The sequence below is a fragment of the Octopus sinensis genome, linkage group LG8 (assembly GCF_006345805.1).
Source record: "Octopus sinensis linkage group LG8, ASM634580v1, whole genome shotgun sequence".
NCBI classification, from domain to species: domain Eukaryota; kingdom Metazoa; phylum Mollusca; class Cephalopoda; order Octopoda; family Octopodidae; genus Octopus; species Octopus sinensis.
In genome coordinates this window covers 69,231,428-69,248,664 of record NC_043004.1, presented here as the reverse complement: position 1 = coordinate 69,248,664, position 17,237 = coordinate 69,231,428, and the positions used below count along the sequence as shown (strand labels likewise).

General features: G+C 37.0%; 1 long non-coding RNA gene across 1 annotated transcript in view; it reads left to right on the top strand.

Moving 5' to 3' along the window:
• The window catches only part of LOC118764570, a 34,071-nt gene extending 18,697 nt beyond the window's left edge, over positions 1 to 15,374 (top strand). Inside the window, exons 2-3 of the long non-coding RNA XR_005000392.1 lie at positions 7,969 to 8,036; positions 15,329 to 15,374. This is a non-coding gene — a long non-coding RNA (uncharacterized LOC118764570). The remainder of the gene's footprint in view (positions 1 to 7,968; positions 8,037 to 15,328) is intronic.
• The last annotated feature ends 1,863 nt before the right edge of the window (positions 15,375 to 17,237 follow it).

Sequence of the window (17,237 nt, the reverse complement as noted above, 5' to 3'; positions counted from 1 at the left end):
AACGACAATTGATTTGACCAAAGAGGCCAAATAACAACATCAACGATTATTTTAGCGCTAAAAGTGAATAGTCTAAAACAACAGCAACCACAACCACCACCATCACAACTACCGCAACAACAACAACGGCCACCGCCAGTACCTCCAAATTGACAACAACAGTAACAACAACGATGAAAGCAACATTGTATGTGTCAACGAAAGACACTCCATTTGCTTGGAATATCAGCCAAATTCGCCACCCACCCTGAAATTACCGTCTTGCGTCTTAGAAGAGAAAGAAGGACGCATTGCTGCAACAACAACAGTAGCGGCGGCAGCAGCAGCAGCAACAGCAACAACGTGGATGCACAATGGCCCCAGTGGTTAGGGCAGCGGACTCGCGGTCGTAAGAACGCGGTTTCGATTCCCAGACCGGGCATCATGTGTGTTTATTGAGCGAAAACACCTAAGCTCCACGAGGCTCCGGCGGGGGAGGGTGGTGAACCCCGCTGTACTCTTTCACCACAACTTTCTCTTACTCTTTCTTCCTACTTCTGCCAAAGCAGAAGAACCAAAGCAGAGGAACCATGGTGTAACCCACTATGGTGTGGTAAACTTTCAGACCCTAGTCTAGATTGCGAATCCTCTGTACCCCTGGATGGTTTAGCTCTCCACCCTTAAAATAGCCACCGTTTACGGAATGAGGATAACAACGTAGCTTTCGCGTCCGTGCAACCGCCAGTCTATCAAGTGTGGTGGGTGGATCTTCAAGTTGCTACACGCATTCTTAGTAGCCTAGAGTAGGCTCGAATTAGAGATTATTCTTTGTGGCTAATGGCGTGAGTCCTGATTGGAAGAAGAAAAAGAAGAAGAAGAAGAAGAGAAGAAGAAGAAGAAGAAGAAGAGAAGAAGAAAAAAAAAGAAAAAAAGAAGAAAAAGAAGAAAATGATGAAGAAGGAGAAGAAGAAGAAGAAGAAGAATAAGAAGGAGAAGAAGAAGAGAAGAAGAAGAAGAAGAAGGAGAGAAGAAGAAGAAGACGAAGAGGAGGAGGAGAGGAGAAAGAAGAATAAGAAGAGAAGAAGAAGAAAGGAGAGGGAAGGAAGAAGAAGAAGAAGAAGAAGAAGAAGAAGAAGAAGAAGAAGAAGAAGAAGAAGAAGAAGAAGAAGAAGAAGACAGCAACAACTGCAACTATTTTACTGAAAAAAGAATACTCTCAAGAAACAGCAAAAACGACGACGACGACAACAACAACAAAAGCAACCAGGATAACAACTAGTAATAGAACACTTAAAATGAATGCTCCAAAATAACAGCAGCAAGGACGACTAAAAAAAACCGCAACAACAGAAACAACAATAAAAAATCTACAAAAACAACTACAACACCAACATTATCAAATACTGCACCAAAACTGTCTTTCTTCTAGTAAAACAAGTCGGAAATTGTTGTGTGAGCCTTGACAGTTAAATAAGAAATTTAATATTTAAAGAAAGCAAAACTAAATATGGCGAACAAAACGATCGTGGAAGCCATTTTGAATGGCGTTGTTTTGTTATTTTGGTGATATGAAGCGGAACAAGATTATATTGTTAACTTATTTTAAAAGATACGTTCCACTTGAGTGGAATAATTTTCGAAAATGAAAATAGGCATCTAACAATCGGCACATATACACTCATATGTATACACAAATGCAGATGAATACACACACAGATGCACACTCACACACACACAAAACACATACATACACACAAACACGCACACAAACACACACATACGCACGCACACACATACACAAACACACACATACACACGCACATATGCACACGCGCACACACACACGTATATATATACGCATGGACACACACATACACGCACACACATACACGCGCTCACACATACACAGACACACACACATATATATATATACGCACACCCGTGCACATATGCACGCACACACATATGCACATACATGCACACATGTACACATATACATTTCCACACGTATATACAAACGGATACAGTGTACACTAGTATGCGCGTAGACACATATACGAATACACATACGTACATATACAAGTACACACACATATACGAATACATAAGCTTACACGTGTGCACACATTCATACATGCGTACATAAACTACTATGAATATATGTATACAGGTAGGTATGTGTGTATACGCGTGTACATATATATTTGTACATACACATACACACGTACTCATATACAAACACACACGAATGAAAACAAACCAACACAAAAAACATACACATATGGCAAAAATGAGTAATCCTGCGACGGACCGGGGTACTGTCCGGGTGGGGAATTTATAGGCCATGGAAAGTGAGGAACCGGTCCTTATGAGTCGGCAGTATGACGCGAGAAGGTAACTTTATCTTACCAAACTCTTCTTGTGCCAATTCCATCGTGGTAACCAAATACTTGTCAGAGATGGGTATCATAACTATCTGTCTCTCACTATAGTCCAGACCTTGCTCGCTGTGACCTTTTGTTGATCCCTAAGCTGATGGAGACCCTGAGACGGAGTCGTTTTGAGGAGCTTGAAAAGATGGAGGCTGTTAGAGGAACCCTATATACCTTCACTTTGGAGAATTTACAAGAGACCTTCACGAAATGGCTGGAGCAGTACAAGTACGTTGAAGTCACAAGGTCTTACTTCAGAAGGAGACTAGAGTTTTGTACTTCTTTGAAATTAAACAAATGTCTCTCCTGAAAGAGTTTGGAAATTCTGGAACAATTGTAATGATTTTAAATAAAGAATGTCCTTCATTCCATTTTGTATCATCGATCTATTTATATAAACTCTATGGCATCTATATATTTATATAAACTCTATGGATACTATCAAATTCCTGATGTTCCGAGACTTTTTCAAGAGAGACACTAATTAATTTCAAAGAAATACAAATCTTTAATCTTCAAAGTAGAATTTTCTGTCTTCGACGCACTTGTGAAGGCCACTTCGTGAAGGCCCAATGGAAGTTCCCACTGTAAAGGTATCCAGGACACATACCATAGCTTCCCTCAAGTTCAAAACGACTGCCTCTGATATTTTCCTTCATCCTATGGAGCAACAAAAAGACATAGGGAGCAACGCCTGGAGGACCGTAAGGAGGGTGGGAAATAGTTTTGATATCCATCTCTGTCAAGAATGCTCGTTACTGAGTTCTATCGGAACAAACTTTGCATCAATTTTGAGCATATTCAGATCTTCATGAATAATTCTGTCTAGATTTGCCACACCAACTCCAAATTGTATGCCTATTGTCTTTACGGATAGATGAAGGTCTCCCTCCAGAAAATTGCGTATTTTCTCAACCATCATTGAAGTTATGACACCCCTTTTCGTCTCACACTTCTCATTGTCTCTTACCTCCTTTCTATCACTATTGAAACTTCCAGTTCTATATTTAAGAGATGAGGAATTATGTACATTATTTACATTATTTACATTCGGCGGATATTTGTCCTCATCTTGTTTGTTGTTAACACAACGTTTCAGCTGATATACACTCCAGCCTTCATCAGGTGTCTTGGGAAAATTTCGAACCTGGGTTCTCATTCCTAAGGTATTTTTTTGTTATTATTATTATTATTATTATTATTATTATTATTATATTATTATTATATTATTATTATTATTATTATTATTATTCAGGTCACTGCCTGGAATTGAACTCGGAACGTGGGTATATGGCGTAGTGGTTAAGAGCGCGAGCTACTAACCCCAAGTTTCCGAGTTCTATTCCAGTCAGTGACTTGAATAATGTAAAGAACGTATCATTGAACCTCTTGTTCCAGTGAAGAATCCAATCAATAAACAGCCTGGCGTATTTTATAAGTCTTCGTAACGTTTTTTACCCAGTTAGACACAAAACATTATCGCATATTTAGCTTCCAAACGTCCCAACTGCATTCTGCAAACTGGTCAGTTGTGCGAAGCCGTGTTCGGCAGGGTGTGTTCATGGTGTTGTTACAACCACCTCCTTCAATCTGGAATAACAAAAGTTGGCATGTCAGCTTATTAGATATACTAAAATTACGATAATCTAGGAAAGTAGTGACTGCCTTTCCTAAAAAGAGAGAGTCTCAAAACTTTTGGAATGCACTTCGTATGTACAATATACATATGACGACATTATAGCTTCATCTTTGGTGATTGATTGGTTTGGAAAAAAACTGCAATTTCTAATCTTCTTTGCTTAAAATACATCATATTTCATCATTTATATTGCTCTATCTCTTTAACATATTTACGCACGCACACACACATACACACATACACACACACACACACACACATACACACACACACGACATGTATGTATGTGTGTGTGTATGCATGTATGTATATAATATATATATCTATATATCTACATACATACTCTCTTTAACTTCTTACATAATTTTGCATACACACACACACACACACATACACACACACACATATTTTGCGCCAAGCTGTTTACATTAATTTTATGTATATATATATATAATATATATATATATATATATATATATATATATATATATATATATATATATGTATATAATATATATATATTCATATTATGGTATGCGTGTGTGTATACGTATATATATGTATATACAGACGCACGCGCGCACACACACACACACATTTAACTTTTGTATTATTGATATAATGACCCTTCCAAGATGCTACACAATATATCATAAATGTGTGTGTGTGTGTATCTCACTCCTCTTTTCCACAGCTTTTATATACGCACATATGAAGCCATAATAATTAATAAAATTGGTAAGCGACAGGAGAAGAAGATGCAGTTCAGCTCTAGGGTGAGTAAAAGAACTGATGTCGCTAATAACTCATAAATACTAAATACTACATATATACAAATACGAACTCTTACACTTGGATGTTTCCATAAATACGAAACTACATACATACTAACTTTAGTGCCAAATTCGAGTCCTTATGCGAATCACGCTACACTACTCTATATAATGTATTAATAAGGTACGCTTACTCTCATCTTCTGTCCCAAGAGAAAATAGGCTCGGCCCCAGTTTGAGTTCGTGTATGATGAATGCATGATGAAAGACATTCCCACGATGACCTTCTCTTCTTTTTCGTGGTTACCGGATTATTTTATCTAATGCGTCTATTTCTCTACCCGAAATGACAGGGTGTGATTCGAGAATCACTTTCCTGCTATTTATAGTATGTCGAGTGACCATATAGAAGCAAACCTAGACCCTTTAGTTTTTGCAATATTCGGAGGCCCCATATTAAGGCTTGTGAGGGCGCGTGGCTTAGTGGTTAGAGCATTCGGCTCATGATCGTAAGGTTGTGAGTTCGATTCCCGGCGACGCGTTGTGTCCTTGAGCAAGACACTTTATTTCACGTTGCTCCAGTCCACTCAGCTAGCAAAAATGAGTTGTACTTGTATTTCAAAGGGTCAGCCTTGTCACTCTCTGTGTCACGCTGATTATCCCCGAGAACTACGTTAAGGGTACACGTGTCTGTGGAATGCTCAGCCATTTGCACGTTAATTTCACGAGCAAGCTGTTCCGTTGATCGTATCAGCTGGGACCCTCGTCATCGTAACCGGCGGAGTCTTTTTTTAATTAAGGCTTGTATTCAGCACTGCAAGTTAACGCAAACATTCGCTTGGATGTGTCAGAGCTCCCACAATACACATCGGTTAGCTGAACCTCTGTCGTTGTATATCTAAGTGATGGTCAGCCACAGTTAGAACCTCTATAGCTATTTCAATAGCAACAGAGTTGTATGGTCAACGAGCTCCAACTATGACTACCCCGTCTTTTTCTATGACCATTTTATCACATATCCTTTTTAAAACAATAGAGCTTGATTTGTGAGGGATAGGTTTGACTGCTATTTCTACCTTGTTCATCTACTCTTTTTGGCCGTCGGTAGTCGTGCGTATTTGCCAAAGCTTCACCATGCTAAGAATTTGGCCAGTTTCAACTAAAATAAATTTTAAACAATTCTTTCACATTCTTAGTCTGAAGACATCTGTTTAATATTCTGTTGAATAGACAATATCAATACTGGGTGACTTGAAAACTCGGTCAATAACGTTACGTTTTCAACTAATTAACAGCAGTTTTTAATTATAGGCACGACTCCAAATTGCTTTCTAGTTATTTTTAAAATCAGCATTCGACATAGGAAAAAGACCATTAATAATTTAGAATCACCATCAAATTTGTGTAAGAAAAGACTTCAACGATACGCCAAAACAACTATTATTGATTTCTGACGAAGGAAAAGCTATCAGCTTTATAATAGAGAAGAAATAATATTTTGTGTGTTGAATTGAATGTTCTTCTTTTCTCTGTATATATAACCACGAGTAAGAAATAGAGCGAATAGCATTCAACCGAGAGATGAAACTGAGATCCACATTCCACAAAACAAAATGGGAAGAAACTACCACTCAATCGCTCAAACTGCATGAAACAGCAGCCAAATCGCCTTCAATTCTCACTTTACATTCTTAAATAAGGAAGGTACACATAGAATAAATTAGTCCAATGTACTATTAGAAAGAAGATATGGTCACAGTTGGACCGCTTTTGATTATTTGTCTTGAGAGCCACGCCACACAAATCAACTGCGAAATGAGTTCAAATCCTAATGAGGTTAATTTTTCCTTTCAGCCTTTCCCAGGTCAATAAAATAAAGTTACAGGCAATGGCGGTGGAGTGGCGGAATTTTTAGTGTTACACAAAATACTTTGTAGAATTTGTTTTGGCTTTTTAGATTTTGATTCCACCAATAACGTACGAATGCGAGCTGTCTCGGTTCTTGACTTTCCCTTGGACAACTTTGGCAAATAAAAAAGGGAGATTTGTTGCATGAGTAACTGCTGGACATTTTTCAGAAAGACTCACCTAAGCCTGGTCTCTGTAAAAAAAATTTTCAGGTAAAGATAAGTAGTCAACCGCAACTGACAGAAGCCTTAAAATTATGGTCGTACTATTAGGCAAAATATGATAGATTAGTGGAATAAAATGTGTGACATAACATTTAAAAATATGTTGGCCAAAGGAGGTAATACCTGTAACTATATATAATATCAAATACGCTAAACACGGATGAAGATATTATCCTTCTGATTGTATGAATCGATGACTACAAGCACGCAAAAGAATTTCTAAACCTTGATACATATCTCCAGTTCATAAAGATATACATATTCCTTCACGTAGAAACATAAAGGTTTTAATAAAAATTCTGTTAAAGTTGCTTGAAGATGTTTGTTAGTATAGGATCACAAATCTCTAATCATAAACAAGTATCTAGACACACTAAGGCAATCATCCCCACCGCTTAGTTGCATGTGTAGAAGTATAAATTACTCTCTTCTTGAATTAAAATATTGGTCGAAAGAGCTAATATAGGAGTCAGTGTACAATCATTTTAATTGCACGAAAAATACGCATGTCGGGTTGCTTCCTTACAAACTTCCAATACATAGTATATCCATTCGTTCTAATATAGGAATAAGTGCAATTTTACTTCCTTCGCGAAGTATATTTGTTCTCTAAGAAACAAAAGTGGAAGCAATACCACGTTGTAACAGAGCATAACTGCTCGGTAGTGATTTCTATTTATGCACAATTGGGATTTTAGTCTACATTTGATGTTTAACATGTTGAATATAAAAAGAGAACCATTCTCTTCTTACCAGAGAAAAACAAAACGGAATAAATGGAAGAAGAGAAGACACGTGGGATAGAGAGTCGCTCAAGAATTCATAGAATGTGTAACGAAAGAGCTTTGACCAAAAAGCTAAAATAATGAAAATAGAGCTGAAGTGAAGGCCAAATATGTTGTGCGTGTGTTTAATTAGCAAAATATGAACATCTCAAGTACAGCAACATTCTCTTCTAATTTGCACAGAAACAAATTTAAATTCAAATATTTCAAATATATTCTTTTTTTCAGTTGCTTTCCAGTAACAAACCGGTTGATTATGCAAGAGATATACCCGAAATCCGATATTCAAAATATAAGTACGTCTGTATGATTTGAAAATGTAATTTCATAACAAATGCGTTGTTTCCACTTCAAATTTTCCACTCCTTCGACAAAACGGTTCAACATATTTTTGATAGTCAGTGTAGGGACTGAGTTATTCGTCACGAATAATTTAAGATCTGTAGTGTGTAACTTGAAAATGCAATCCGTGAAAACGAAGAAGAGGATTAGCTCCATGTGAGTTGTGTTCACTTTCAAATTGGACAAATATTTCATATTCGGGGCGCCAGGATTAACACTCAAGCTTTAATTTTGTTACGAATTACTTTAAAATGTAATTCTAGCTATATACAGGAGACAATAATCTTCATTCAAGTCACACAACCCTTATCACTTGCGAAGGAGCGTGGTCTAAGAGGTAGGTTGTTGCATTCGCGATCTTGCGATCGGGGTTTTCATTCCCCGATAGGAGAGGTGGGTTGTGTTCTTAAACAAAATTCTTCATTACCCGATGCTTATTCCATACACACACACACACACACACACACACACACACATATATATATATATATATATATATATATATATATATATATATATATATATAATATATATATATATATATATATATATATATATATATATATATATATATATATATAATACATATAATACATTTAAACACATTAAGAGGTATCCATCATAGAACTCCCTTACGCTAGAAGGAACAGCTAAAGTTCAAAGCTGTTCCTTCTAGCGTAAGGATGGATACCTCTTAATGTGTTTAAATGTACACTGTATTTTGTATGAGTAATATATAGTGTATTGACTAATTTTTCTGTACGCCAGGCCACTGGTAGTAAACATTTCTAAAATCTTTATTAATTATATATATATATTAATTATATATATAACACATATATACATAGATATAAATGACTATATATATACACACACACAAACACACAAACACAAACACAAACACACACACACACACACACGCGCACACACATACACACACATATATTACATATAGTATATATCATTTTAATTTAATTGGCCATGCTGTAGCACCATTTTGAATAATTGTAGCCGAACGAATCGACCCTATTACTTACCTTTTTAAGCCTGGTACTTATACTGTCGGTTTCTATTACCGAACCACTAAGTTACGGAGACGTGAACACACCAACACCGGTTGTCAAGCAGTAGTGGGGGGACAAACGCAGACTCAAAAACACACACGCGAGCTTGGGATTGTGGTTTCGATATACGGACTGAGAGGTGTGTTGTTTTCTTGAGCAAGACACTTCATTTCACCTTGCTCCATTCCACACCGCGACGGATCGGTGTCCCTTTTGGCAGAAATGTTGTGACTCCAATCACTTACACGCTATGAAAACCGGGTAACTGGCTTTATGGATTCAAGAATCGAAACAGTGATGCCCAGTCTCTGACAATTCAACGAAACCTCAAGCCCCACCTCGGGTGGATGAAAAGCAAAGGTGACCTCGATGGAAATTTGAGCTCAAAGTGTATAAGCAGGTGGAAAAAATACTTTGTTCGACGCCCTAACAATATAGCCACGTCGTTGCTTTAGCTTGTCGCTCATACTGTCAAAAAATGCAGGAAACCAATGTAATTGGTCCGCTTGAAAACATGTATAGTTTACGACGCAATTGTATGCCGCTTACGAAATAAATAATAATAAAAATACGATATATTTTGGACAGTTTAGATAGAATTACGAGATAGGATGAAGTGAGTCATACCATTGAGGAGATCCGTACAAATGCCTTCACTTATAATTATCAATATATCACAATAGCAGACAGTTGTAGGAAATAAGGAAAATGATTTATTAGGATTATGAGGAAGAGACTATGAAATATGATCTTTCAGATATGTGCTGATATAATACATGTATGGATATAAAGATACACACACGCACACACAGATACTTTCATAAGCATATGTGTGCGCGTGTGTATGTGAAAGGGAGAGAAAGAGAGCGAGTTGTGTGGTGGGTGTTTAAGTGATAAGTGCCAACGCACGAATCACTCCGCCCTCCCTTGAGTTACTCTGTTCTGCTAAATATTAATGAAAATATGCATATGTTAATATTTTGAGCTCTATTTTTCCTGTTTGCATTACCAAAACCACACACACATGCACATATATATATATAGTGGGTAGCGATTTTCTTCACTACTTCAGGGAGTGATGACCCTGCCTGACACGAATTCCGGGCTCAGCTGGCTCCGGCTGACAGTACCCAGTATGGGCCCCTATCCAGGATTACGGAAAGGAGACAACCTTCAAAGAAATCCGGAGTGGAGCCCCGTAGGCGGTTTAGTGTTCGGCTTGACACTCTTCCGGCAGCTCCTGCAACCAAGCTGGTGCCCAACGTAGGGTCCTACCTTCCTTTGGACTCCGTCAGCAAGTTCGAGAGAGGAATCCTGACGATTGGGCTACCCAGGATTTGCTTACATCTAGCCCAGGCCTGCGCAAAACTGGAGAGGAAACTGGAGAGGACATGAAATGTAAAAACCAGACTGGATTAGTTTATGCGCAACTCTATTGTCTCCCGAGATAAAAGGATGCCAACAACAACAACAATAACAATATATATATCATCATCATGGTTTAACGTCCGTTTTCCGCGCTAGCACGATATATATATATATATATATATATATATATATATATATATATATGAAATTTGATTCAGTCATTAGAGTCCAGCCATGCAGTAGCACCACCTTGAAGAATTTAGCCCAACAAATCGACCCCAGTATTTATTCTATCGGTCTCTTTTGCCGAACCATTATGTTACAGAGACGCTAACAAACTAAAACCGGTTGTGAAGCGGCGATGTGAGAGAAGCATAGGCAAAAAAGTACACATATTCACGCGCACAGATGCACGCAACTGCACAAACACACACACATACTTGTATATATATACATATATATACATATAAAATTGAGAATGTCTGTATGTATGTGTGCGCCTCTAAAACTCAAGAACAACCCAACCGAATTCATTCAAATATTACACATGCCTTACATAGGATCCATGCAGTGTCAAGGGCCAAACAGAATTTTCAACTTCTTGCCTTATGCGAGCTCGAAGCAATCTCTTATCTCTTACACTATTTCAGTATGACGTGTCGAAAGTGAAACAATAACATATTCATTGTAATGTGGGATAATACTATCAGTTTTAATAACGAAATTATTAATACTTTCATTATATATATATGGTAGTTTCATTTTTATTACTTTCACTATGATGTATTTATATATGTATATGTATGCATGTACATGCATACATATGCATATATATGTATGCATATAAACTGGTCGTGTGCATACGTGCATATATATGTATGTATACGTTCGTATAGGTAAGTATATCGTATGTTGTATATATATTTGTATTTATGTGCTATCTGAGTATATTCAACTGATGAAGGCAGAGCATTTCTAATGCAGAGTCAGAAATCCGGGATCTGGAATTATCCAGTAATTTTTTTGCTAGTTTATTTTGTCTCTTTGTCTTCTCTCCTGGTGCTGTATGAACATTTTAATGTGGATTTAGAGTCAAGTTTTGACTGCTATTTCCAGCGTGGTTGTATCTCCTAGATATCCTAAATTATAATTTATATACATACATATATATACATACATATACATACATATATATATATATATATATATATATATAATATATATATATATTATATATATATATATATATATATATATATATATATATATATATGGCAATTTCTGTCTGCTACCATCTTACTGCCTAAACCAGTGAACCGATCTTCACGAACATATTAAACTAACATACAGTTCAATTAGGCTAAAGGATCCCCTACGGGGGGGGGGGGCTATTATATGATAAAATGAGAAGGGTGCAAAAGTGTTAGGTTGAGGGAAATGTGGTGGCGTAATGAGGGTGGCTGATACCAAGGAAGGGGAAGATACAGGAGGAAACAGAGACAGGGAATGTGAGAGACAGAGAGAGACAGGGACAGAGCGGGAGAGAGAGAATGTGTTTACTGAATTTTTACCTTTCAGTTAACGCATGCGCTTTAGTGAATTAACTATCGTCTGCTCAGTCAAAACTTTTATGACATCTCCAACAACAGGTGTAGAACTAATAAATGAAAGGTAAGGTGTTTTTATATTTGTTTTGTATTTACCGTATTAAGATTTATTGAAACTTTATCGAAGTACTGAAATAATAAAACTATAGATACTGTCTTACCCCCGCAGATAGGTCTCTTGATCAGAACAGATTTGTGCAGTTTTTTTGTAATGAGGTTGGCTCATATCAGGGAAGGGAACGAGAGAGGAAGAAACGGAGAGAGAGGAAATGTGAGAAGCAAAGAGAGATGGGGACAGAACGGGAGAGAGAATGTATTTACTGAATTTTATCTATTAGTTAACGCATACGCTTTAGTGAATTAACTATCGTAAGCTCAGTCGAAACTTTTACAATATCTGCAACAACAGATATAAAACTAACCAGTGAAAGGTAAAGTGTTTTTATGTTTGTTTTATTAAAACTTTACTAACGTATTGAAACAATAAAACTATGGATAATGTCCTTCATTTTCTTCCATAGACAAATGTTAAACTAACATCCAGTTCAGTTTATAGGCTAATTGGATTTCAATAAAAATCACTAATGGGCCCCTTCGGGGATTGGGCTATTATGTAATAAAATGAGAAGTTTGCAAAGGTGTTAGGTTGAGGGAAATGTGGTGGCATAATGAGGGCAGAAGAGGAGACGGGAAAAGACAGAAAGATAGGCGCAGGAGTGGCTGTGTGGTAAGTAGCTTGCTAAGCAACCACATGGTTCCGGGTTCAGTCCCACTGCGTGGCATCTTGGGCAAGTGTCTTCTGCTATAGCCTCGGCCCGACCAATGCCTTGTGAGTGGATTTGGTAGACGGAAACTGAAAGAAGCCCGTCGTACATATATATATATATGTATATGTATTTATGTGTTTGTGTGTCTGTGTTTGTCCCCCTAGCATTGCTTGACAACCGATGCTGGTGTGTTTACGTCCCCGTCACTTAGCGGTTCGGCAAAAGAGACTAATAGAATAAGTACTGGGCTTACAAAGAATATGTCCCGGGGTCGATTTGCTCGACTAAAGGCGGTGCTCCAGCATGGCCGCAGTCAAATGACTGAAACATGTAAAAAAAAAAAAAAAGATAGGGAATATGAGAGACAGAGAGCGACAGAGCGGGAGGGAGAGAGAGAATATTTTTACTGAATTTTTACCTTTCAGTTAACGCATGCGCTTTAGTGGATTAACTATCGTATCCTCAATCAAAACTTTTACAACATCTCCAACAACAGATGTAAAACTTACAAATGAAAGGTAAATCGACTGGTCCCCTCTCACGAATTCAGGCCTCGTGCCTTTAGTAGAAAGGATATTTGTTTTCAAATAACTGTATTAAGATTTATTAAAACTTTACCAACGCACTGAAGCAATAAAACTATATGTAATGCTTTTTATTTTCTTCCATAGATGAATAGCCCGTCGTTGTCGGGGCAGTTTTTGCAATAGAGTGTCTTATACAAATTTCTGTTTATTCCATGTCGGACCATGTCTTCCTCGAGGTTTTTTTTCCCATGGCCAACTGTATGTAGGATATTCAGTAGTCGGCAATCCAAATCATTTGTTTATTTATACTGCAGAGAGCAAGACCAAAACTATAGTATATCAAGAGGCTCTGCAGAATTGATAATAATCAACCATCAATCGTTTCATAGTCGCACTTCGGCAATCCTCTCGTCCTTCCAGCCATCCACCAATTCAACTTTGATCTAACCTTAACATTACAATCAAGCAATTTTATGATTTGACTGTGTTACATGCCAGTATTTGTAAATCTGTTTGCAATTTAAACGGGAACTGAACAGGGTACATACATACATACATACATACATACATGCATCCATACATACATACATACATACATACATACATACATACATACATACACACAAACACTATACATACATACATACATACATACATACATACATACATACATACATACACACACACATACATACATATATATATATATATATATATATATATATATATATATATATATATATATATATATATATATATATATATATATATACATACATATAATACACACACACACATAGCGCAACTGGCATCCATACAGTTTCTGTCTACCAATCTACCAAATTGTATTAACATGGCACTGATTGTCCGGATAACATGAAGTAGAAGAGATTTGCTTAAACTGTGGAAGTGAAGACAGTGAAACTGAACCCGACACCACATATTTACGACGCATGCTTTCTTAACCACGGTGCCAAGCCCGGCCCAATAGGCGGTATTTGAGAGAGATTTCGCCGTTTATTCCAAGCCAGTCGAGGCAATTAGAAGACACTTCTTCGTTGGCTCGTAACAGTAACATCGGATATTTGTGTAGAGTTTCACTTTCCGTCCAAATAGAAATAGTAACGTACTCTGTACTTTGATCTACTTTACGTTTCTTAGTCACTGAGGTAATTCAGTTTTGAAGAAAAGATAGTCTGAAAGTGTTTCCATAGCTAAAAGATCAAAGGATTCATTAACAAATTTAGTGATAGTAACTTTCAGAAAACGTAATCTGAGAAAAGAGGAAATAAAAAAAAGGAAACTTTATAGCGATTCTCTCCCCTTAAGTAGGACTCTCTCTTTCTCCCCCCCTCTCTCTAATTCTCTCTATAAATAGCAGTGAACCAACCATGTGTACAAACAAGGAAGCAAGTTAGTTTATTCCTCTAATTTCAGTGCCGGCACTCAATTCCATAGAAAATCTGTAGTGATGAACTTAAACATTTTATGTGATAAGAAACTTGCTTCCAAACAACATGGTTCTGGGTCAGTCCTACTGTGTGACACCTTGGGCAAGTATCTTCTACTATAGCCTCGGACCGAATAAAACCTTGTGAGAGGGTTTGGTAGAAGGAAACTGAAAGAAGCCCGTAATATATATATACGTGAGTGTTTGTGTCTGAGTTTGTCCCCCACAACCGCTGACGACCGGTGTTGAGTTTATTTCTATCTCTGTAACTTAGTAGCTCGGCAAAAATATAGGTACCAAGCTTAAAATATATGTACTGGGATTGATTCCAAGTCTATTAAAAATTATTCAAGGTGGTGCTCCAGTATGGCCGTAGTCTAATGAGTGAAATTGATAAAAGATTTGATGCTAATGTAGAATCGCACCTCTCTTTGAAAATTGTATTAACATTTTTTTTTTTCAGATTTCTACGTTTTAGATGTCAGAGATTACGAATATGCCAAAAAAAAAACACCTTTTCAAATTTCGCCTCCACCCATACACACACTCACAAATTTTTAGATTTTTATGTTTTAAACGAAACCTTTTCCTACAATTTTTTAATGGTTTATGTTGTCTGTTATTCGATATTAGTATTTTGTTAAGACCCAGCCCAAAGACCCTGGTCGAGTTGACTAACGGTCATAGGTATTCCATTACTAGTCATACATTTGATAATGTAGCTATAAATACACTAAGCTGGTGAAAATTAAACTTTGTTATTTCTAGCAGGTCGAATACAGAATTTTCGAATTCCTTCACATTTCCTATTTTCGTCAACTGCATCCAAATATGCACCTATGTACCCTAATCAATAACGGTCTGTAAGTAAGAGATTTTAAAATGTCTATCCATCCTGAATCGTAACAACATATGTATATCTCACTAAACCAATATGAATCATCCATAGAATTTAGTTCCTTCTTATATAAATTTTTCTGTTTTTATTTTCTTATTTTTTATTTTTTATTCTTCTATTTATTTATCTGTTTACTAATTATGTTATTTTGTATGTGTATATAGTATATCCACAAATATTCAAAACCTACCAATCAAATAGAATCTCTAAAGAGTTTTTTTTTTTACATTTCAAACTGCTAACACTACACAATTCCCACAAAAGATATATTGATTACCTAAGTGGAGTCAGCTCTTTTTGAACCCTGAAGAAGTCCAACCATAAAATAGTATGAATGTAGCAATTTTCTTGACATTAAACATGTTTTCGAAATTCCCAACTACTTATTGGTTTGACAGAAACATATATGTAGGTTTTCACATTTTTTCTTAACCTTTTTGAGCTTTCAAATTCCAATTTATTTGTAATGTCTTTTAAAAAAAAACGTTATCTTTCTACAACGTGCAAACAAATCAGTAATTACATCCATTTATTCTCCATTTTCTTCTCCTTGTTTTCCCTGTCTCTTTCTCTCTCTCTCTCTCTCACTCTCTGTATACATATACACATGCATACACACACATGCACACACACACACACACATATATATATATATATATATATATATTGGCACTCCGTTGGATACGCCAACGAGGGTTCCAGTTTATCCGATCTACTGAACAGCCGACTCATGAAATCAATGTGCAAGTGGCTGAGCACTCCACAGACTCATGTACCTTTAATGTAGTTCTCAGGGAGATTCAATGTGACACAGAGTGTGACAAGGATGGCCCTTTGAAATACAGGTACTACTCATTTTTGCCAGCTGAGTGGACTGGAAAATATGAAATAAAGTGTTTTGCTCAAGGACACAACGCGCCGCCAGGAATTGAACTCACGTCCTTACGATCGTGAACTGAATACCCTAGCCACTAAGCCACAACTCTCACATGTATATTCGTGTGTGTGTGTGTGTGTGTGTGTGTGTGTGTGTGTGTGTGTGTGTGTGTGTGTGTGTGTGTGGTGTGTGTGTGTGTGTGTGTGTGTGTGTGTGTGTGTCTGTGTGTGTGTGTGTGTGTGTGTGTGTGTGTGTGTGTGTTTGAGGGTCAGTGGTCTAGTGCATCCGACAAGCTTTAGAATTTCAATCAGCGCAACCCACTTGTACGGCTTGAGACAATCTGATGATATATGGCAGAAAATATTTACCAAAATGTCTTAGGGGGATTCTGAATCCAGCAAGAATGCGATTACGAAAAGTATTTCTTACCTACACGATCACGCCTACCTCCGTGAATTGAATACAAAAGACGGACGAAACTAAACTCTGTTAGATGAAAGAGTATACTTCAGAGAAACTTAGTGGTGGCCATTGGCGCGGGTAAATATTAACTGAAAACATAACGAACAGAGTAAGAAGCTTTGTCATGAGGAAGAA